This window comes from Ailuropoda melanoleuca, chromosome 3 (genome assembly GCF_002007445.2).
Source record: "Ailuropoda melanoleuca isolate Jingjing chromosome 3, ASM200744v2, whole genome shotgun sequence".
NCBI lineage: Eukaryota > Metazoa > Chordata > Mammalia > Carnivora > Ursidae > Ailuropoda > Ailuropoda melanoleuca.
In genome coordinates this window covers 26,318,879-26,344,057 of record NC_048220.1, presented here as the reverse complement: position 1 = coordinate 26,344,057, position 25,179 = coordinate 26,318,879, and the positions used below count along the sequence as shown (strand labels likewise).

The 25,179-nt window shown below is 39.2% G+C and overlaps 1 pseudogene; it reads right to left on the bottom strand.

The window, feature by feature from the left end:
- Window positions 1–22,202, bottom strand: part of LOC100463747 — a 33,015-nt pseudogene extending 10,813 nt beyond the window's left edge.
- Window positions 22,203–25,179: the final 2,977 nt, after the last annotated feature.

Below are 25,179 nucleotides of genomic sequence, written 5' to 3'. Positions count from 1 at the left end.
CAGAAAAGGAAGAATTTTGAAAAGAAAGTTCATTTTAAAATATTGACTTCTCTTGCTAAACCTCCTGTAATCTTTACATTCACTTCTCGTGTATTTTCCTCTAGGGGATAAAGAAGGAGGTTTTCAAAGGAAAAAAACAACAACCCTTTGCTTGACTGCTGTGAAATAATTCCACACTCCAAAGTATCAGAATGAAAATGTGAATTCTCAATACGTGTGGGCCCTACATGTGACCTGTCCTGAAGTGTTCCTTCTTGATTTTAGGTAGCACTCGGGATGTCCTTGAGAGAAAAAATAGCTAGGGATTTTACTTTGGTGATGGGTTATGCTAGCAGGCTTCATGGCTCACGTAAATGGTAACCTTTGCTGAGTGTAACCCTAGCTCTTTGTAAAGAGAACAGAATTAGACTCTACCAAATGAAGAGCCCAAGATCTTGGCAGTCTTACCCTGGAAAGATTACAAGATACATAGAGATCACACAAATGAACAATGCTGATGTCCTTATAACATTGCCTGGATAGCTAGGATATCTTGGTCTGAAAAATAGAACATTAGAGCTATTTAAAAGTGAACCACCGAAGAATCTGATAGTAGCTACATGAGGCAAAAATTGGAGAAAGAGAAGTGATGTAAGGCAGATTAGCAGCATAAAATGTTTTATTTTTATTATTTTTTTTGAGAGAGAGAGCACGTGCATGAGTTGTGGGGGAGGGGCAGAGGGAGAGAGAATCTTAAGCAGGCTTTATGCCCAGTGTTGAGCCCAACAAGGGGCTTGATATCACAACCCTGAGATCATGACCTGAACCTAAATCAAGAGTTGGATGCTTAACCAACTGAGCTACCCACATGCCCCTCAAATGTTTTAAATGTAACATTATAGCGAGAAAACTTAAGAAAATTCACACAATAAGCTAAAGTTGGTGCATCCTTAGTAAGTATTACTTGAGTTGATGGAAAAGTTTATTTTGCTGTTCCAATATGTTTTCTTTTGTTTGCCTATTTTATGATTTAGTGTTTATTTTAAATATTTATAACAAATGCCATACTAAATAACCTATATTCACAGAAAGCTAATTAATTTGCATTGTCCACAAAGCATGAGATACTGTAGAAGTCACTCTTTTCATATTATACCTAACACAGCAAGAGGAAGAAGAAATAGTTGAGGAAAGAAGTACGTGAGTTCGGTCAGAAAAGGAGTTGTAGATTGTGTGTATGTGTGATGATTTCTAACACTTTTTGAACAAGGCCAGAGCTTCTGCTATGGCCCACCGGTGTCAGTCCCTGTGAAAATTAATTTGACTTGTGAACATACTCAGGTTTTAAGAGAAGATGATGTATGACATCCACTGAGTAATGTTTTTTTCTTTTATAGAGAGAATGAGTATGTGCGTGAGCTGGTAGGGGGAGGTAGAGGGTGAGGGAGAGAGAGAATCTCAAGCAGGCTCCATGCCCAGCATGGAGCTCAAGTGGGGCCGGATCTCATGACCCTGAGATCATGACATGAGCTGAAACCAAGAGTCAGACGCCCAACCGTCTGAGCCACCCAGGGACCCAAACTGAGTATTTTGATGATGGTTTTGAAAAGTTCTTAAGGAAGTTCTTATACTTCTTACAGGGAGTTCTACAAATGCATCATATCACTTCTTCCCCAGTTTTTCTAGACCATTTTCTAGCAACAGTGGGTTTTTATTTTTTATGCTTTACCATACTACCTTCATATTTGTCTCTATCTCTCTTTCATTCTTTCTCTCTTACTTTTCAGAAAAAAGAAATAACCTATTTTTATTTTGAACAAGCTAAACTGTTGTGAAGAGTGGGCTTTTGTTTTCTATATGACTAGAAATTTTACTTGATCATACTTAATGTTTTGCTGCTTCCCCAGAGTTTGTCAAATTTCTTGATTTTACACAGTGCCAAGCAGGAAGTCTGTATCAAGAACATTGTAAGTCATGTCTCTCCATGTTAGAATAAAATACTCACTGTTATTTGACTATAGTTGACATACAATGTTATATTAGTTTAAGGGGTACAGCATAGTGATTCATATATATAACATCTCTATATGTTATACTCTTCTCATCACAAACATAGCTACCATTTGTCACCATGCAACATTATTACAGTATCATTGACTGTATTTCCTATGCTGTCCCTTATAGTCCCATGACTTAATTAATGTATAATTGAAAGCCTGTATCTCCCACTCCCACTCATCCATTTTGCCCATCTCCTCACCCTGCTTCCCTCTGGCAGCTGTCAATTTTCTATATTTGTAGGTCTGATTCTGCTTTTTGTTTGTTTGTTTATATTCATTTGTATTGTTTTTTAGATTCCACATATGAGTGAAATCATATGGTATTTGTCTTTCTCAGTCTGGCTTATTTCACTTATAATACTCTGTAGGTCTATGCATGTTGCCACAAATGGCAAGATCTCATCCTTTTTTATGGCTGTGTAATATTCCATTGTGTGTGCATTGTGTGTGTGTACCACATCTTCTTTATCCATTTATCTCTTTACAAACTCTTTTAAAAGACAACTGCTACATTCTAAGTGGCATACAGATTTCTGTTTGGTTATCTATGTATATCAACCTTCACTGTACTGGTTTTCCTGTTGTCAGAGTCCACATTGTACATGGCCTTTCTCAGGATGCTTCTCCATCAAAAGATAGGTTGCCTGGTCTTGATTAGAAATGTGATTATTTCCTCTCCCTGATGCTGAGATCCTAGTGGGCTTGGAAAAATGTGGGACATATCTAGGAGCTCTTTTGGGATGTATGGTCTTTTTCCTGTGACTTGCTGTTTTAGGTCAGGAATTTGAGAAGCATTAGGTGGGCAATTCATTTCTGATCCAGGTATTGTCAACTGGGGCAACTGGGCCTAGAAAGTGCATTTTTCCAAGATGGTTTCCTAACCATCTAACATGCCTGGCACCTTGATGCTGCTTGGTGTTTAACTGTCTGTCTTTGTTTTTCTCTCTCCACATTGTATCTCATTCTCCAGGGCCTCCCCATGTGGCTTGGTTTTTCGTACCAGAGTGGCCCCAGGGTAGTTGGATTTCTCACCCTGAGGCTTAGGGCTCGAAGAGCAGGTGTTCCAATAATATTCTTTCTCTTTTAAAGGGAAACTTCTCTTACTTTGTTCTGTTGTGATTTCTTGGACCCTCACCTATGATGGTACAGGAACTAGTTGCCAAAGACCCAATTTATACAATTCTTCTTATAAAAAATTCAGGTCTTAGGTCTCAAATACCAAGATAAACAGATGTTTGGTTTGAATTATGTGGCAAGCTACTTTTTACTTCGTTTTGTTAGAGAATTTTCAAATTTACTCAAGATTGGGTTTAGTAGATTTTTTTTTTTTTTTAAAGATTTTATTTATTTATTTGACAGAGATAGAGACAGCCAGCGAGAGAGGGAACACAAGCAGGGGGAGTGGGAGAGGAAGAAGCAGGCTCATAGCAGAGGAGCCTGATGTGGGGCTCGATCCCATAACGCCGGGATCACGCCCTGAGCCGAAGGCAGATGCTTAACCGCTGTGCCACCCAGGCGCCCCTAGTAGATTTTTTTCTTACCTGAGCTTAAAATATTGAACTTGAACCAGCCCTGCAGCAAAGGAGCAGTGGTGGCAGAGGCCTAGACTCTAGGAAAATAATCTTTAATACTTTGAGGTCTCATTCTCCAGCACTGGCAGTGGCTGTGCTGATGAGAGATGTCAGGAGAAAAGTTAACGGTCTTGGAAGCAATAAACCACCTTCATTCCACCTTTTGGCAGAACCGCCAAATTGATGAAAGTTTACATTATGTAAGCTCTCCCCACCTCTGTCACCTGCTTGCTCTCCAGAACCCTTTCCCGTAGGTACGGTGTTTTCTTTGTTTAGATTGATCCCTCGAAAACTCTCATGTCCTCGAGCCCACATCAAAACTGACTTGTTTTATAAATATGTTAGTCCTCTGATAGAGTGGTTCAGACAGAGACACCAATTTATCCATGGATGTATTCCGCCCCTTCTTTTGTCTTTAAACAGTAAGAGCTGTTGCTTTAAACCAGATGACACCCTCTCTGGTGGGGACACTCTGAAGCATGTAAGGCAGTTGGCAAGTCCTCCTCTAGGAGGTAGGGGAGACGAGATTCCTCTTAATCTCTTTCACATCCTGCTAAGTTCAGAAGAGACTGGTATTTAACCCTAAAACTTTTGTTCCCTTTTTATATTTACCCTAAAATACAGGTGTCCTTTTTGATGCCACTGGCTTGAGTATGTGAATTTTTCTGTTATAAGATCATGCTTGATTTTTTAAAAGTGACCATTCCATTTCTGTTTGCCCTGCACACACATGCAGAGTTATTGCCAAGAGGAATACTGTGTGCACAGGACAGCTAAGACCACACACTGTCATTAGCTCAGAGTCAGGTTACCCACCACATGGACAGCAGCATGTGCTAGAGCTCTGTGTAACTAGAAGAGTCCTAGAGAGGAGAATTTGTAGCATTAAGCAGGCTTTGCAAATTAAAAAAAAAAAAAAAAAAAAAAGACGAGGTACAGTCCTCTCTGCTCTTTGATTTTTAACAACCATAAAATGAGATTAATACCCAGACATTGTATTGACCACTTTATATGCATTTTGTCATTGATTCTTTGCAAAACCCCAAGATGTAGAGATACTGTTTTTCTTATTTTACAAACAAGGAAACATAAGCTTATAGAGGTTACCCAAATTGCCCTGAGTCACATAGCCAGTCAGTGGTGGAGCCAGGAATAAGATCCACATAGTCCATATCTACAGCAGAGAGCTCTTAATCTCTATTATAAGAAATATACTTCCTTGACCTGTGTATTTCTTGGGAAATCAGAGGAAAGGTGCCCAGGTTCTAAGGGACAGCCTGAAGTTGAACTTTGTAACTAGCTTTTAGGTTCAGGAGGTACCTTACAAGGATCTGAGCAGAAATGTTGAGGAATAATCTTTTCATACCCTGGACACTGGGTTGAAAACTTAACTCTGACAGTGGTTTCTATTTATTGCTTAGATGTATAAGAATATACATGTGGTGTTGAAATAAATTGAACTGGACATTGTACAAAAGGCTCTTTGAAAAATGTGAGAGAGATGTGTGATAACTGTATTGATTGCATTTTTGAGATGTGAAATAACTTTGGGTCAAAGCCCCCAAGACCTACATCAGACCCTTTGGCAGAGGCAGAACTGAAAGTGTGTTCAGTGAGTGAAAATATTTAACAGATCCAAAGGGCAGATTCTCACTAGGTCCCGCCCCTTCACTCTAGAGTATGATATAATGATACCCCACTACACTTCCGTCCAGAAAGTTCCTAAGGAATTACACAGGGGAAGGAGAAGAGGATGATTAGGACAGGTTAGCGGGACATCTTTCTGTCCTAACTTTCTTCTTTTAGCACAGTTTAATTTAGCTCATTGTCACTTTGGCAATGCTGACCTGTGTGAAAGACTGAGAAGCGAAGTACAGACTAGGGGAGAGAAGTGTGACAGTGACAAGCTCATGGAGGCAAGGGGCATTTTGAAGTGCCAGGAGATGGGGGGGGGCACAGGTCATGGTAGCAGACACATGTGCAGAGCAGGAGGTTTTCAGGGAGGTTACAAAGAAGCTGGGGTTTAGAGAGAACGGAGAGAGGAAGTCAGGCTTTGCAGCTTCAGACTTAATCTCAGGGCTGTCCCTGGTCCCTCCAGTCAATTCTGGGACAGTGCAGAAGTGATGTCCCTTACAATCAGAGAATCCTTAAATATTAGAGTCTAAAATGACCTCAGAGCCCCTCAAGTAAATCCAGGCCCTCAGTTTTAGGTTAAAGGAAATGAGAGTGGTTGTCTAGTTGACCCAAAAATAGTTTGGATCGTTATGTCAGGCTTGAACATCACTTTCTTTTACAACTTTCTTTCCTGTTAAGAAGTCTATCTGTAAAAGACTGTGTGTATGCCCATGTACGCTTCTGTGGGTATGGTGTCTATGTTTGCTCAGATTTGTCAGACCATAAAGTGAAGGATGGTGCTTTTAGTTACCTTTTTAGCTGCAGAACTGAAACCAAATTAGTCAATCTGTAGAACTTTGTTGAGTATCCACTTAGTATATTCCCTTGTTTCTGAGGGTTCAGCAGCATATCCTAGGTACGTAATTTGGATAGCCCCTTGCTTTCTAGGTGCTCATGTGTTCTGTAGGGAAATAAATAATGATAACAGTTTCAAGCACCATGGAAAAGCATGAGATAGTTTTACAGTGGTTCTCAGAATGTAACATGCATTTGCATCACCTGAGAATCTTGTTGAAATGCAGATTCTGATTCAGTAGGTCTGGGTTGGGGCCTGAGATCCTTCATTTCTCACAAACTCCCAGATAAAACTGATGCTGCTGGTCTACAGACTACACTTTGATAAATAGTATGGGCAAAGTCTTAACATTGGTTAAAATGTGAGGCGTGCTTAAGGAATAGCAAGTAAGTCAGTTTGACAGGAGAGAGAAGTTTGGAAAGATTGGTTAGGATCAGATCTCAACGGGCCTTAAGCACCAGGGTAAGGATTTAGATGATATATGTGTCAAGGAATCATTGTGGGTTTCTGTACTGGGTATAGAATGACATGACAGGACCCGTACCTAAGGGATTTATCTGTCATCATGTATAGGACAGGTGGGGTAGAAGTTTCGTATTAACTATCAAGGAGCAGAGACTCAACTTCTGGCCCTTAATGCCAAATGAGAAAAAGTTGCAGAAAGGAGCCAGAGGAGGAGGCTGACAACCAGGAAGTGACCTGTTTTATAGAGTGGCTCTGGGTGGGGGACTGAGGGAGTTGTTTAGATCATGAATCTCTTTAGTTTGCCCAAATTCCAAGAGATCCCCACCAGTCCCTTGTTATTTAAGGATGCAATCATAAACTGTGTGCTTGGTAAATTTTTTTTGCTAAATCCAACTCATCCAAAATGTATTGAGTGCCAGGTACAGTGCTTTGCTCTCTCAGGTATCTGTGTATTTCTCAGAGTGTCTCATGCAGGGTCCTGCCCTTCACCAACATCATTGTAATGTTCATCCTGTTTAATTCTGGCATTTTAACATAGATAGTTAACATAGTCTACCCTTGATAAGACTATCTGAAAAACAAGGACGTGATAAAACACAAAATAAAGGATTGTGGTTAAAATTGAGGGAAGGCCAGTAGGGGTTAGATTTGGGGGAGGAGCACATGGATACTGTCAGTTATTGGTATTGTTCCAGTTCTTGGATTGAGTGATGGGTTCACAGGATTCATTTTATTTTTTTAAATAAATAAGGAAATGAAGTAGGAAATAAAGTAGAGGATGATCAGATGTGTTGATTTACCATTCATAATATAAATTATTATACATGTCATGTAGCCAAGGTCCCTTAAAAAAAAAAAACAAAACACATGTGCAGACTTACAATACTCAAAAGTAATATCATGGAGAATGCATCCTAAGAGAAGGAAATTAAAATCGCTACCTCAGCCTATATCTGTGGAAGGCTTTTCTATGCAGTATGTCAAAATGCAGATAATTTGAGTAGTTATCTCCAGCCTGAGGTTTGGTGAGATCAGGTGAGGTAGTAGTCCTGAAAATATACTGAAATTCTACTAACTTAAATTTCTCTTCCATTTAGTAATGTCCAGAGTACTTTCCTACATCAGAACATGCTTGCTTGTCATTTACTCAGTCTTAGGTCCTTGGCTTCTTGAACCTGAGGTCAGAGGTCTTTGTTTGTTTATTTATTTGAGTATAGTTGACATGTTACATTAGTTTCAGGTGTACAATTTAGTGATTTGACAAGTTTATACATTATGTTATGTTCACAAGTGTAGCTACCATCTGTCCCATTATTTTGTTATTATAGTATCATTGACTGTATTCCTTATGCTCTGCCTTTTATTCCCATGACTTCCTAATTCTATAACTGGAGGCCTGTATCTCCCTTTTTCTTTCACCCATTTTGCCCAACCTCTTACCACCTTCCCCTCTGGCAATCATCACCTCATACCTGTTAGAATGGCTCAAATATGAAAAACAAGAAACAACAAATGTTGGCGAAGATGTGGAGAAAAAGGAACCCTTGTGCAGTGTTGGTGGAAATGTAAATTGGTACAGCCACTGTGGAAAACAGTATAGGGGTTCCTCAAAAAATTAAAAATAAAAATGTCATATGATCAGATATTTCCACTATTGGGTATTTACCCAGAGAAAGTGAAAACACTAACGCTGAGTAAAAAGATACATGTACCCCTGTGTTTATTGGAACATTATTTACAATAGCCAAAACATGGAAGCAACCTAAGTGTCTGTCAAAAGACGAATGGATAAGGAAATGTCAGAGAGAGAGAGAGAGAGAGAGAGAGAGAGGGAGGGAGAGGGAAGGGAGAGAGGGAGGGAGGGGAATATTATACGGCTATAAAAAAGGATGAGATTGTGCCATATGAGACAACATGGATGGACCTATAGGGTATTATGCTTAATGAAATAAGTCAGACTGAAAAAGACAATATGATTCCACTCATAAATGGAATCTAAAAAAAAATAAAAACCATGATCAGACTTGTAAATACAGAGAACAAACTGATGGTTGCCACAGAGGTCCTTTTTATGAAAGTCTTGGAGGAATTTAATGTTCTCAGAGTATTGTCGTGCTTAATATTCTTCTGACATTAGATCATATGGCGTTAAATCTTTTCAAATCATTGAAATGACATCAAGGTATGAAGAAATATATCCTGGAAAGTCAAATGCATTTTCAAAATAAAAGATGTGTGAAAACAACTTCCTTTTTGTTATCTGTCATAGTAAGTGAGTGGAATTCTGGCCAATTCTACCAAACTTCAGGAATTACCAGTTTTCAAAGAAACAGAATACAGTAAAATACAGTCACTGTTACAAACTACTTTGAGTATAATTTAATTCTTTTGATTCATAAAGTACTTTTAGGGACTTGGGATATTCCATGCAAATGAATTTACCATAAAATTGCAACAAACCTCTGAATGGCAAAGGATTTTTTTTTTTGCCAGAGATTTTAGAAATAAAAGTAGCAGATGTTTAAGGCAAAAATTCTAAAAATTCAGAGTATATAAAAGGTATAAAGTGAAAAGCAAAAGTTGGCACTTTCCAGTCTCCAATTTCTACTATTAAAAATTTCTTAATATCCTTCCAGATATATAATTATATACATGTACAGCTCTGTATATAATTTTATTATTTCATAAATGCAGCCATACTATATATATTATACCTTGCTTTTCCACTTAATATATCTGGGTCATCATTTGATAACAGCACATAAAAATCTAATTAATTCTTCTAAATTTCTACATAGAATTTTTTATATGGTTTATAATAGTTTATCAGTTCACTGTTGAAGAATATGGTAGTCGTTAAAAACAATACTTAAGTGAGCATCTTTATAAACACACCTTTGCATCTTCTTGTAAGTATATCTGTAGCAGTGGAATTACAAGGGGGAATAAAGCACATACATTTTACATTTTAATAGTTAAGGAGCCTAATTGCCCTTTTGTGAAATAGTACATTCTCAATAGTTATTTGAACATCACTTCCTTATAATCCCCATAATGTGGTATCTCATTTCATACACTTGTATTTCTTTAATCATAAATGAGGTTGTATATCTTTTGTGTATTTATTGATCACTTTTGCTTTTTCCTCTTGTAAAATGCCTGTTGAGAAATATGATCTTCTAAACTTTAAACAGACTTTGGTCTAATTTGAGTCTCATGCGTGTTTGGAAAATTCCTATGGTGGAAAACTCGAGAATAAAAGGGTGGTGGTAGAGTTGTGATCGTTGACTTCACTTACTCCCTGCTTTCTTGAAACAGAACATACTTTCCTCATATTTGGGTGAGAATTAATCTTGGAAATAAGTTTGTACCCATGAGTATAATTCTATATGTTTAGGGTTCATGCCTTTTTTTTGGTGATATATGTAGATTCTACCGCACTGTGGGTGCTTAGGAACTGTTCAAGAAAAGCAAGAATAATGCTGGTATTTGGTTTGTCAGTTGTGGCTCCAGGCATTAGTGGGACATAGAGCAGAATTCTTGCAGAGAAATATGATCCTGACTCAATTCTAATTTTATCTTTGTGGTGCAGCTTTTAACTATGAGGACAGCTGGTGTTGGATAAATCTGTCCTCACAAGCTGTATGAGATTGAAATAAAATTAAATATTTGGGGTTAAATTCAAATGCAAAAATGTGGAAATGACTGATGAATATTTTGATATTTCACTTTCTGCATCTGGGTGAAAAGATATTCTCTATTCATTGTGAATTCCTTGCAGCGGTCCTATTTGAAGCTAAAGATAAGGAGAATGTGTGCCTTAATTTAAGATCTAACATTTCATGAAAGGTAAAGCTGAATTCTTGCTTTTTACTTTATCCTCCACCCTGCTGATAAAAATGATAGACTGTAGGTACCTGTTTTTGTTAGCAACTTCTCTTTGTCTTTCTCCCTTGAGTCAAAAATTTTGCCACCAGTGATTACGACCATGCTTCTGCTTGGGTTGGGAGAATAATCCTGTGTGGTCTCTGAAAGTTTGCAAATGGTGGGACCCCAAACTCCTAATAGAGTCTCCCCCAGATGACTAAATGTCTTGCTGATTGCTAAGGGATAAATAAGGGTGGTGAGCTCAGAGAACAGTCAGGTTGCTGGCTTTTCTTCAGCTTACTGGATTACTAAGGTAGAAAAGCACTAAAAATAAATCAGGGCACAAATTCTCCTGCCAGGGGTTGAGTATTGAGATAACTTGTCTTCTCGCCTGGTGTTGACATCATCTGTTCTCCTAATGCTCTGTGCAAATGAGAGCCAGAGTGAGATACGGGTTTGGCCATGAACTAGTGTCGGCAAAAGTTTGTAGCCTTGTCCTGATATACTTATTGTTCGCTCCTGTCAGGCTCAGTTAATTCGTCCCTCCAGCTCCTCTAGGAGGTAGCTAAACACATCAAGGTGAGAACTTGAAACCAAACTTGGGGGCAATCTCAGGGGGAAGTCACTTGATATCTTCCAGTTTCAAATATATCTTTGCTAGCTCTCTTCCACATCGGTTGGGTTCACTGTTTCCCCCAGGAGGTCAGCTTCTACCAGAACTGGAAAGGTAGGAAGATCTCTCAGGAGCTCAGTTCTAGGACCCGAAGATTTCGCAACGATACAAGTTACCCGATGTGGAGTAAAGATTCATAGTGCTGAATTTCAGTTTTTATTGTTGCTTCAGAATCTGTCCTGAGCAGAGTGCCTTTGCCAGTCACAATTAATCTGTGGATCTCATTGGAACTTAAATGGAGGGGAAATAGATTTAAATACCTACATTCTTTTTATCTATCCCTACCCTATTTAGTTTTCTAGAAAGTTGCTTTTAACTGGAATAATACTGTCTCACACTGATTAAGTGCTTGATACTCACAAAACACTTTCACACATTTATCTTGTGACCTTCAGAACTACTCTGTAAGGAAGGCAGATGTTATTATCCTGTTGTTAACTTCTGGACTCAGAAAAGCCAACAGATTCAAACTTTGACAGCAGTGGGTGTTAAGCCCGGGGAGCTCTGGGGTTTCTTGGTCTACTCAGCAATGTCTTGCTGACCCAGGGCCTTCTCTCCCAAGTCTGGAGGTTTGCTCTATTTATATAAAATAATTTATTTAAATTTATCTATAAAAGTGCATTCTCATTATGGAGAAGTTGGGAAATATGGCAGAGAAGTGAGAGAAAAAAATCAGCCACAGACCGAGTACTCAAAAACAAATTCCTTGGGTTTACTTGGGTTTTTCACTGTATCTGTGAGATGGGAGGAGAAATCAGATGGGTCTTCAGTAATGCTTAATTTGTCTCCATCTATTTCCCTGCAATTTAGCATAATGTGTTTCATAGATATTTCTCCTCCAGGGGGTACTTCACAGGTAGTGAGGCATTGACTCTGGACCTTCCAAGCTGACCTTTAAAAGCTGAACCAAAATCCCACTGCCATCCCTGGTAAAGGTCAGCTCTTCACTATTCTCCTTTTGTTCCTTTCCTCTTTTTTCCCCACAAAGCTTATTTCCTTTCCTTGTGGCTCTTTTGGTATATTTTCTCTTGATTTTTTCCCTGCAACCTGTCATTTCCCATCTTAAAATCACCAGCAGCGCTCCCTCATATCTTTTTTCAAGTTCCGTTGTGCAGAGTCAAGGGCTCAGAGAGCAAATTGGAAAATGAAAGGCCTGTTCTTTCTTGAGTCTCCCATGCACGCAGCTTGGTGCTCAGAAGGTACATCTGACCAAAGAGAGTAGTGCTGGGAAGACCAGGAACATTAGCAGCTCCAGATGTTTGGACCGAGGAAATAGTAATCTTTGAATCCCCTCCTGTATTTTGTTTAGTGCTTTAATAATAGACGTTAGGTAAGTGTTAACTATCAGTGTATGCGTGTGTGAGTGAGTGAGTATATTTGGTCCTGAGAGTGGAGGTGGGAAGCCACTGTACTCACTTCCTATAAATTAAAAGCACCAGGAGTGTATTCTTTGTCCTGCACCCAGAGAATTTTGGTTTTCCTCATCTGTAGAATCACTATGATATGAGAAACCCCAGCCAACCAGCAGCCTTGGTGTCAAAGGTACTCACAGCTTCCACGTTGTCTGTCGGCTTTCCAGGTCCTGATGTCCTCACAGAAAACGCCCCTCAAGGCTCGGTTTGTTTGAGGTAGATCCCTGTTCTCTGGCAAGGAGGGGCATAAACTGGAATGACAGCTGTGTGCAAAGAGGCTAGGCTGTCAGCTGGAAGGGATGGGGAAGGGTCTCTCTATTCCACTCTATTTGGTGCAGCCCCAGTTTTCAATTAATCACACTTGAGGAATGCATGTGCTTGTGTGCGTCCTCCCAGCAGAAGGACAAAAATTACGTCCGTGACCCTGCATTAACCACTAATAATTATACATTGAATCTAAATGAAAATGAGGAGAAAAAGGTAGGGCAGAAGCCAAAGTCTCATGGTAAGCAAGGCATTTTTAGCTGGAATGTAAAGAATTTTGGTATGGGCATTTCAGGGAAATTCAAGCTGCCCTTTCTCTCAATCCAGAAGACAGGAGGTAGTTCACAGTTGCTTGGGTCAGGATTACAGTTTTACTGATTTCAGAAATCTAATATTAATCTTGGCATTGGCTTTGGTGGAAGATCTTTGCAGGATTGTAGATCTTTATGGAAAATTATGTGGAACAGCACATTTTTTTTCTTGGAAGCTTAAGACTTCTGTTTCACACACTGTTGGTAGATGTGCTTTCTTTGTGCTACATTGATCAATACACTTAAATATAATAAAAATAGTTTAGTCCACTAAATAGAGAAACTTGATATTATCACAAGTGAGCAGTGTAGGTTTTCACTCTGTAATTAATTTTATGATTAAACAGCAAGCTTTGATTGAGGACTTACTGTGTGTCCAGTACTGGGCAGCTGGAGAACTCTCCAGAAGAGCTAGCACAAGGAAGAGACATAAATGTCATGCTGCGTTTACAGTAAATGGTGTCCTGAGTACAATTCTTAGTAATCCTTAGTCTCCCTGAGTCAGTAATCCCTAAGTAAGTAGTACACCATTGCTGTAATATAGTAAACTAAGTGCAAGTGATCACTGTCTCTCCTCCCTGCCAATGATAGAAAAATTTCAAAAGCCATTCAACTCAACCAGTGTATATATATATATATATATATATATATATTTTTTTTTTTTTTTTTTTGATCTCATGTAGGTCAACTATTTTATTTCATTTCATAGGTCCAGAGGACTTCTCACTCTGGTTTCAGTCAGTTGTTTAAAAATTAAATGATGCTTGTTGGTCATTACAGAACCTGGGGAAATTCAGTATAATTGTGTTTCCAGTAATAGTGTAAAAAGGCAAATTGTCCTGGAGTGGCTCATTTGAAATATGGTCTCCTTCATCAAGGAATGGCGTGTCCCATCAAAAGAGAAGTAATTTATGTGACGTGATCCTGAGTGCTGATGGCTTAAAGCGCTGTTACCTACAGGAATCTCTGACTCAGCAGCTGGCCCCTAGAAGTTGGTTGTTATCAGGCTGTCAAAGATCAAGACGGCTCTTCCTTAAAAAAAAATTTTGTTTTGTTTTCTTTGTTTGTTTGTTTTTATACAGACAAGGACCTGAAGTCCAAGAAAGAGAAGCCATTTGCTAAGATAGTGAATTACCTTGAATGCCAGAAGAATGTCAGGAAAAATTATGAAATCTGGGGAAAAAAAATTGCTGGGTATCTTTTAGAATGCTAGGCATCGACTAGTGCATCCTTCCAAGTTACCTGGTTTATCTTTCATTATCTTTGAGCTATTGAAAACTGTAATGTTGTAGAAAACTGAGAGTAATACAGACTATTCTTATCTGTAGGAAAGCAATCAAATTTTTGTCTTGCGAAGATGCAGTTGGTCACCCTCCCTGCCTCCACCCCAAGAAGCTGGATTTCTATCTATTAACAAATACACTTGAGTGTTTCTCCTTGCCTCTTGAGCCAGTTTTTTACGTGTTACTGGTTCTGTCTTAAATTAATGAGTTAAATAAAAACTTCTGACATGTGTTCATTTTATATCTGTATGACAGTCATAATTTTACCTTAAAAAATTATTCTTGAGGGGCGCCTGGGTGGCACAGCGGTTAAGCGTCTGCCTTCAGCTCAGGGCGTGATCCCGGCGTTATGGGATCGAGCCCCACATCAGGCTCCTCTGCTATGAGCCTGCTTCTTCCTCTCCCACTCCCCCCTTGTGTTCCCTCTCTCGCTGGCTGTCTCTATCTCTGTTGAATAAATAAATAAAAAATCTTTAAAAAAAAAAAAATTATTCTTGAACAGGAAGAAGCCAGGATTTTAGTAAGAACAGTCTGTTCCTTCCTTCACCGTTAATAAATGGAGGCCCTATTTATATGGATTTCCGAGACAGTTAAATAATCACTTATAATGTTTTTCTTATGCTTTTTAAAAGGCTTTTATTTATTTTTTTAAATTTTTTAGAGAGAGTGAGAGCAAGCAGGGGTGGAGAGAGAGAGGGAGAGAGAGAGAATCTTAGGCAGGCTCCATGCTAGGCATGGAGCCGGTCTCAGGTCTCAATTTCATGACCCTGAGATGATGATCTGAGCTGAAATCAAGAGCAGATGCTTAACTGACTGAGCCACCCAAATCCCCCAATATACTTTATATGTTTATGGGACACGTGGACAGTATCTTTAAAAAAAAAACTTACTGAGATTAATTTCATGTAATCTAAAACTAACCTTTTATTTTTTTGGAAGGTTGGTTATAAAACTATTCTAAAGTGAACAATGTAGTGGCATTTTGTACATTCACAATATTGTACAACTACATCTCTATCTAGTTCTAAAACATTTCTATCACTCCAAAGTAAAATCCTTTATCTATTAAGCAGTTTCTCCCTATTCCGCCTGCCCCGTAGCCCCTGGCCTTCACCCATCTGCTTTCTGTGTCTGTGCATTTATCTATTCGACATAGTTCATATAAATGTACTCTTCTAGCATGTGACCTTTTGTATCTGGCTTCTTAGTGTAATGTATCGGGGATTTATCCATGTTGTAGCATATATCAGTAATTCATTTCTTTTTATGGCTGAATAATACTACATTGTATGTATATACCATATCTTCTTTATCATTCACCCATTAATGGACATCGGGCCACCCATTAATGGATATTTCCATCTTTTGGCTAATGTGAATAGTGTTGCCATGAACATGCATATATGTCTCACTTGTTGAAGTACGTGTTTTCAGTTCTTTTTGGTTTATATCTAGAAGTGGAATTGTAGCCTCATACGGTAATTCTATATTTAACATTTGAAGAACTGCTAAATTGTTTTCCACAGAGACTCTACTATTTTACGTGCCTACCAGCAACGTACGAGGGTTCCAATTTCTCCAGCTCCTCTCTAACCCTTGTTACTTTCCATGTTAAAAAATTATTTGCCACCCTAGTAGGTGTGAAGTGGTACCTTATTTTGGTTTTGATTTGAATTTCCCTATTGACTAAGGATGTTGAATATATTTTCATGTGCTTGTTAAGCATGTGGTACATCATTTTTTAAATGTTAGGAAAGCAGACCATTGAAAAGAAAAGATAACTCCCATTGTAATACAAGTAATTATCCCCTAGTTTACGTTTCTTGTTAAGATTTTGTACATTAAATTTTATCAAATGATTCTATAGAGGAAGTTATCTTTTCTGCACATAAACCGGAGAGGATTTTCTCCACCCCCTATATGATGCTCTTGCCATGGTGTTTTCACAGACCATGCCTGAACCTTCCACAGCATCCAGCAAGTGTTCCTCAGGAACTCAGAAAAATATTGCCATGGTGATAATATCTGTCCTTGTGAAACACTGCTATGTGAGCTGTTTTATACCCTCAAATCTTGTGTGGAGCTTTCAGTTCGTAAGATTTATTTGCTGATTTGCTTTTTAAATGTGGATATACAATACATTTTTAATAATAATGATAACAAGTAGCATTTATTGAACATTTCTTAGATGCCAGACTCTGTACTGGGCATTTTATTTGGATATATCCTTTAGACTTAATAGAATGTTAGCTCCTTGGGGTATGATCTTTCATTTCTTGTCTGTTGTTGTAGCCCCAGCATCTAACATGGTACCTGCTTAAGAGCAAGTGTTAAACCAATGTTACTGAATGAATAGACAACCCTTTCAGGTGGTTTCTGTGATTACCTTCATTTCACAATGAGGAAGCTGAGTCTAAGAAATGTAAAGCAATTTTCCCAAGTTCATGCAGATGGGCAGTGGCAGAGCCCGAATCAGAGCTCAAGAAGCCTACTCCAGAGTTCACACCACACTGCCTTTTAAGCCATAGCTTTCACAACAGCACTTTAACCCCTTCCTTCCACATTCTGCCGAGTGGACAGGTAGTTCTGTCAAAGAAGATGAAATTAAATTCATTTCACTTCAAGAAAATATTTGTTAATGGCCGTCTCTGTGCCTAGACATTTGTTAGGTGTAATGTTGAGAACTGGGAGTTAAGAAAAGGAGATTCTCTTATGGGGTCTGATACTAGCTGGGTGACCTTGAACAAATAATACACTCTCTCTAGACTTTACTCCTCATGGGTAAAATGGAAAAGTTCGGCTAGATGATCTAAGTGCATTCCAACAGTAAAATATCATGATAACTTTAAGAAATGGCATGGATAAGGCCACCTTGAGTTTGTTTGCTGATGATGGGGTGGTGGGCAGTGGGCGGTGGGAGATGTCATTGGTTTATATATCTTAATCTTAATCTTTGATCTAGAAGGAATGAAGAAGAGGAAAGGACCACAAAATGATAAATATATGATGACCGTGCTAGAGTGTATCATCAAAAGAAAAAATAAAGCAATTATCCAAGTAACAAGGAAGCCTCAGCTCATCTTTAATTGTAAGAAAGGAGATTTACTTTTAACATGGCCCTTATCTTTGAGAAGTATAGTAGCCTGAAGTTATTTAATATTGTATTGTTTCTCAACATTTTCCTCTCCTTCATGTCCTGTAAGTCTGCTGAGAAGTAGTTTGGGGATATTTGGAAAAACCAAGGGCTTGGCCAAGATGATACAGTTGTCTAGTGATTCTTGATTTTTTTTTTTTAATAGCCCAGTCTGTCTTACTCTGAAATTTAAAGAAAATGTCAAAATATTATTTTTTAATTTTGTGAGTTTTTCTCTTGAATTCATTTCATTAAAAAGTACATATGCCTCATGACAGTTTTTACTTATATTTCTAGGAGTAGGGGATATTGTCTTATAAAACAGATAATAGCAAAACTTCAAAACAATGTGTTAATTTTTTAAGGAAAAAATCTTACAGGTAAAACATACTTTTAAAGGCTCACTTATTTATATTTTACATTTGGTTGAATGATTATACTTCTTCTTCTGCAAGGTTTAGCCAGCAGTGCACGAACACTCTTTAGGTGCCTGGTGTATACAGAGCAGTATGCTGGATGCCAAAGAAATTCAAATATGATCCTTGCCCTCAACTTTGTAAAAGTTGTGAAACCTGTACAACCAAGCACAGCATGTGATAGAATATTATGAATGCCTCCAGCTAAATGTAAAGTGTTAAAGGGAATCAAGAAGAAAACCCTTTCAGCTACAGTGGTTGAGAAAAGCTTTATGGAAGAGGGGATGCTGAAACCAAGTCTTGAAGGATGTACATGTTAAGAGTGAAGGTAAGGGAGTTGGGGGAGGGATATTAATAGGTGGAGGGAATAATTTGAACACACGCTCAAAAGGAAGAATATTTGGCATGTATTTGGGGAACTATAAGTAGTTCCATGGGAGTGGAGGAAAGTTATGAGAAGATGAGTAGTGGGAAACAAAGAGAAGAAATGAATTGGAAGTTGTGAACAAGTTTGTACTACCTGATAAAAACTGTTAGAAAGATCCACGTAACATTGGTTTTCCACATGTCTATCCATGTTCCTTTCCTGTTCCTGCCCCACTCCAAATAAAACAAAAGAATAGACGAATTTCTTCATGCAGCAAAAACTGAGTACTTGGTCTGTCCCAGATACTCTGCTAAGAGCGCAAGCTTTAAAGATAAACTAGATACAGTCCTTGTCCTCAAGTAGACTACAGACTGGGAGGGGAGACCAACTCTTAGTTAGAAAAGGGAAACATATAAAGTACCCATTTTATTTGAAATGGGGCCACCTTGAAAAAGAATGATCTTGGCTGCAATGGGCTGATCGCCTGAGCTCTGTTTTTAGCCCTTGGGAGCAACCTCAGGATGTGTGGCATACCAGAAGAGCAGCTGCATACTATATTCTGAATATGATGAAAGTGGCGCCTCCGTTTTTCCAGACCCACAGCAGTGACTCTCCCTGGGAAGGAGAGCCAAGCTCTTTCTCTCCTGGCTTGTGCCATTGGGCACACTGTTCCATTAAATTTTAGAGGGGAGGTTTTAGAAAGAAGATATGGAGAAGGAAGGGATAAGAGAATAAAATAGAGAGTAGTTTAAAAAAAGTGTACAGAATTCAACCATTAGTATCTCTTAGATGCAGCAAGATAATAATAAAAATCATCATCATCATAATAATAGATGATAATTACCGAGTGGTTACTTTGTGCCAGGCACTTTAATGCACATTACCTAATTTAACTCACATAGTAGCCCTAAAAATTTGCTACTACTTCTGTCGCTTTTTACAGATAAGGAAACTGAAGCTTAAAAAGATTAAGTAACTTTCCCCTATCACATAGGTCGTAAGTGGATATAATGGAAAATATATTGGGATGGGTTTTATATGTCCTATTTTATAGAAGTCTAGAGAGAAATGAGTAGTCCATAAGTACAGAGCAGAATGATGTCAGAGCCAAATTTAAAATCCATACCTCAATTGTATAATTTTTGAATAATTTTAAAATTCTTTCATAATAGAAAATTTCAAATATATGTATCAGTCAGCTTCTACGATGACCTATATGTGACCAGTCTTATTAAACTATATTTCATCTATAAATATGCCATGATGTTTTTCTAAAAGAGAAAATAATAAAAAAATAATCAATACCATTACAACACCTAAAATTAATAATGATTCTTTAATACCATCAACTAACTTGTCTGATTTGAATGTGAATTTCTAATTGTTTCATATGTGTCCTAATTTTTCCTTAGATTTATTTGCTTGAATCAGGAGCTGCATAAGGTCCACACATTACAATACATTGATATACCTTAAGTTTCTTTTAATCTATAGCTTTCTTTCTGCCTTTTAAGTTTTCTTGTAATTTAAATTGTTGAAAAAACCTGGTGGTTCTACAGAGTTTCCTGCAATTTTGATTTTGTTGATTATATCATTGTGGTGTAGTTTAAGATCTTCTTCTGTCTTCTGTATATCCTATAAATTGGTAGTTACGTCTAGAGGCTTGATCAGAATCAAATTTGATATATACTTTTTTTTTGCAAAACTGCTTTCTTCATAAATGATGATGTATCATCAGGAGGCACATGATTTCTGATTATCTGATTTATTGTGATGTTAGAAGTCAGTTGATTCTTAATGCATTAATTTATTTAGGGTTGCAAGGCCTTCCAATTCCAGCCATGATAGAGATCAGGAAAAGAATTTATTTCTCACCTTAAATGACCAAAAAACTCAACTAGATATATAAAACAATATTATAGACATTGGACAACAGGTATCATACGATTGTGATCTCTAAAGGAAGGGCTCTCTAATGTCTGGCTTCTAATGAAAATTTACAGGACATGCAAAGAAACAGGATCATACATTGATAACATGGATAAAATTCCATTAATAGAAACAGAATCCAGAGATGAGAGCATAGAATTAGTCAACAAAGATATTAAAACAGCTATTATAAATATGCTTCAGTAAAGAGATAGAAGAAAATATGAGCATATCAAGTAGAAAATATGGAAGATATAAAAAAAGACCCAAATGTAGGAATTAAAAAATATTTGAGATGAGAAGTATGTTGGATGGGATTAATAGATTAGACACAGTAGAAGAACAGATTAAATACTTGAAGGCATAACAATAGAAGCTATACAAAATAAAGCACAGAGAAAAAAGACCGAAAAAAAGCGAAGTAAAACAATGAATAGAGTATCAGAAGCTGTGGGACAGTATCATGTAATTGGAGCTGGAGAAGGGCAATGTCACCAGAAAAATATCTCAAGGAATGATGGCGCCTTAAAAGGATCTGGAGACCTCTTTTTCTGTTGTGATGAAAGATAAAATTGCTTCTCAGCAGATAAAGAATGGTTACATCATGAACGTGCAGAAAGCTCTAATCTAGAGGACCCTTTTTGAGTACATGATGACCTTCTACATGATAGGTTGTGTTGCCTTCCTTTTGGACCTTAATGGAAAAATTGTGATGTTTATCTTTTATCTTCCTCTTTTTTTTTTTCCATCCTTAAGTCTCTCTGATCCACTTCATTTTTTTTTTAATGTCTGGGTGCAGTATATTTTATTGATGGTACATGACAAGGTAGGGCTCCTCAAGCCCCTCCCCTTCTTCAGGGTGTTTGGGATGGAAACTGGGTAGAGGTTGGGAGATTCTCAGTGTGTTAGGGGATAAATTGGAGCAAGAACTCCCCAGCAGCTGAGGGCCTTTCTCTTCCTCTTGTTCTCACTGAGGCTGGTGGTCTGGGGGCTCTTACTCCATGTGGAGGTCTACCACCTGGTTGCTGTAGTCAAAATCACTGTTATACCGGGAAATGAGCTTGACAGATTAAGTCATTGAGAGTAATGCCAGCTCCAGCATCAAAGATGGATGAGTGGGTGTCACTGTTAAAGTTGCAGGAGACAACCTGGTCCTTGGTGTAGCCCAGGATGCCCTTGGGGGGCCCTCCAATGCTTGCTTCACCACCTTCTTGATGTCATCGTATTTGGCAGCTTCATCCAGGTGGCAGGTCAGATCCACGACTAACACGGTGAGGGTGGGACATCTAAGGCCATGCCAGTGAGCTTCGCATTCAGTTCACAGATGATCTTTGTTCCAGGCTCCACAGCACCACTAGAAGCAGGAATGATGTTCTGGGTAGCCCCTTGGACATCATACCACATCTTCCCAGAGGAACCATCCGTGGGCTTCTGGGTAACATTGATAGCTTGGACTGTGGTCATGAGTTCCTCCATGATGCCAGAGTTGTCATGGCTGACCTTGGCCAGAGGGGCCAAGCAGTTGGTGGTGCAGGAGGCACTGCTGATGATCTTGAGGGTGTTGTTATACTTCTCATGGTTTACGCCCATCATAGACATGCGGGCATCAGCAGAAGGGGCAGAGATGATAACCCTCTTAGCCTCATCCTTCAAGTGAGCCCAAACCTTCTCCATGGTGGTGAAGACCCCAGTGGACTCCACAACATACTCAGAACCAGCATCACCCCTGTTGATGTTGGTGGGATCTCACTCCTGGAAGATGGAGACAGGCTTTCCATTGATAACAAGTTTCCTGTTCCCAGCCTTGACTGTGCCATTACATTTGCTGTGGGTGGAATCATACCGGAACATGTAGACCATGTAGTTGATGACAATGAATGGGTCGTTGATGGTGAAAATACCCACTTTGCCAGAGTTAAAATTAGCCCTGGTGACCAGGCACCCAATACAGTCAAATCCCTTTACTCCAGCCTCCACTGTTGTGTCTCAGGGACATGGCTGGCACTGCGCCAGAAGATGTGGCTGTCTATTGAATGGGGTGGAGCAGAGAGCCTCTCTTATCTACTCTTAAAGTGATTCCTTTCACTTCCCACTGAATACTCCCAAAGTGTCCCTGGCTAACTAAAGAAGTCCTGCAACCATTTCCTCAGCTGCCACCTGGGTTCCAGGATCCTTTCATTTATCCACGCACCTACCCCCAGCCTCCTGTAATGAAATTTTGACCCACTTTGGTCCAGTCAGTTCATATTAGAGGTTAATCCTGATAACCAATCCTCGTGGGTTCCAATAATTTCATGTGCAACGTTAATAAGTTAGTACTCACATTCAAAGGGCCATCCACATACTTTAATTGCTATTTATTGATTTAAGGTTCAGCTCAAATACAATTTTTTGTTCAACAGTAATTTCATACACTGAGTCATCCTGTGTTAGGTGCTAGGGCAGAATGAGTAAGACCTAGCTTCTATCCTCTCGAGTCTCTCAGACCTGAAAGACAGATTTACAAACAAATACAAATTGACATCACATAAATACAGTAAAGGAGATGTGAACAAGAGTTCTGAGCACTCACTGGGAAACAGCTGGCATAACCTGCAGCACTCAAGAAAAGAGACTTTTGTGATGGCTGTAAAGGAGAAAATAGGGGTAAAACAGTTTGAGAAGGCGAAGGAAGTGTCTGGCAAAGGAAACATGATCAAAGGCACAGAGATAACAATATTAGTGGCTGTTTATTAAGTCTTTATGTCAGGCACAAAGCCAGGTGCTTTGCATACACTTATATCACTTGACTCTCACAAAAACCTTTGAAAAAAAAAAAGATTCCTTTATTTGAGAGAGGTGGGGGAGAGGCAGATGGAGATAATCTTCAAGTGGACTCCCCAGTGAGTTTGGAGCCAGGCACCAGGCTTGATCCCAGGACCCATGAGATCATGACCTGAGCCAAAACCAAGTCAGACATCTGACTGAGCCACTCAGGTGCCCCTCAAACACTTAATATTTACATTTCACATGCAGTTATGATTATGTTCTTTCCTTATTTCTCTCCTTTCACCACTAGGCAACAAAGTCTTAAAGGGCTTGTTCACAGTGTCCTTTTCATTTAGTGAATGTGTGGTACTCAGTGAATGAATGAATGAGTGAAACTAAAGGAGTATCTATGGTGGTGGGAGGTTCAGGCACTGAGCTTTGCAATTCTATGTCAAAGAAGTTATGGTTGCCTTGGAGAAACTGGAAAGTCTCAGATTAACTTGAGGCCATACCTATGTGCCAGTTGATGAATCCTACAACCCCAGCTTTTGCCCTTCAGGTTTCAGTGAGCATGACACCATTATGGGATGAGCCAGTTGGGCTTCCCTCTAAAACTTACAGGAAAATTTGAACTGAGTCACCAATATTATGAGCTCTAATGCAGAGACAGAGCAGCACTCCCAGTAGTTCTTGTAGATTTCTGGGTGTTGTGGCTCCCTTTACTAGGATCCATTTGGTGTTGAGCATTTAGCTATAAATAAGTCTTGAGCCCTCATGGCTGGTCTGGGCTGGGGAGCCGAGGAAGGCAGAGCAGCTGGAGAGGCCTAGAGATGTTAGCCAAGAATGTGGTAACTAGGAAGGCAGGAATCCAGGCTTATTTGGATGCCTTATTCTATAGACATGCAGCCTAATTACGGTCTTTGGCCAGTTTTGTCTGTGGAAGAACTTGAGCTTTCCTCTTCACAAGCCTTCCTCTCTCAAATTCCTAGTCCTAGGGAGAGCATACCTAAACCTGTTTCATCCCCACCCTGCACAATGGAGTCAACAAATCTCCTGATTTAGAGTCAGGAGGAATGGGTGCAAATTCTGCCTACCCGTTAGTAACTGTGACTTTAGGCAAGTGATGTAGCTTCTTCTATCGTAAAATGGAGCTTTACCTCCTTTGTGCCGTTCCACATAGTTGTTGAGAGAATGAAATGAGATAATAGGGTTGAAAGTGTTTCCATGAGTTATCAAGCTCCGTGTAATTTTAAGGGAAGAGGAGGATGTGGTTTCCTGAGGGGCATTTAGACTGGGGGACCCAGATTAAGTAAACCCTTCTTTTTTTTTTTTTTTGAGATTTTATTTATTTATTTGACAGAGATAGAGACAGCCAGCAAGAGAGGGAACACAAGCAGGGGGAGTGGGGAGAGGAAGAAGCAGGCTTCCAGCGGAGGAGCCTGATGTGGGGCTTGATCCTAGAACACAGAGATCACGCCCTGAGCGAAGGCAGACGCTCAACGACTGAGCTACCCAGGCGCCCTAGTAAACCCTTCTTTCTAAACTGCCCAGTGTGCCACAAGGTGGCAGCAGGATCCTGTCTTTGCTCCTGTCTTTAGCATAGGGGAAAAAAAATAGGCATCCATAGGCATTTGGATGCTGCTTTGCTCTGCTCTGTAAAGGTGAACAGGATTTATTCCTTTACTACTGTCTACATTTCTCACTCCGCAGTGGAATCCTTCAACTCCACATTAAATAATTTCTCAAAGGACTCACATTTTTAAATCCGGATCCCAGGGCACTTCCCCACTGTGGAAGTTAATCCAGCCCTGGCAGGTCTTGGTTAATGGTTGCAAATCTGTTTTGAGCTTTGGGCTTTCATACAACTCTTGCCCTCTGGGGATTTCACTGCTATAGACTCCAAGCTCCCTTTTGTTTTCTTCCTTGAATCAGAGTTCTAGTGGCCCTGAAAAACCAACTAATCCAACTTCTCATCACAGAAGAGAAAACTGAGGCACAGAGAGGGGAAATAATTTGTTCATGATTAAACAATTAGTTCATTCAAGAGTTAGGACTTTAATCCAGCTTTCTTGCTGTGGGTTCAGTCCCTTTGCAAATGTGAATATTTTCAAGGTGTTTTGGGAGGCTTGAAGCGGCTTTGTTTCTCCCACTGGTGAGAATTTTGAGGGCTTTCTGAGGCAGAGGGAAGCAGGAGACCTCTCTAGCTTCTACTCCAAAAATCTTTTTTTTTT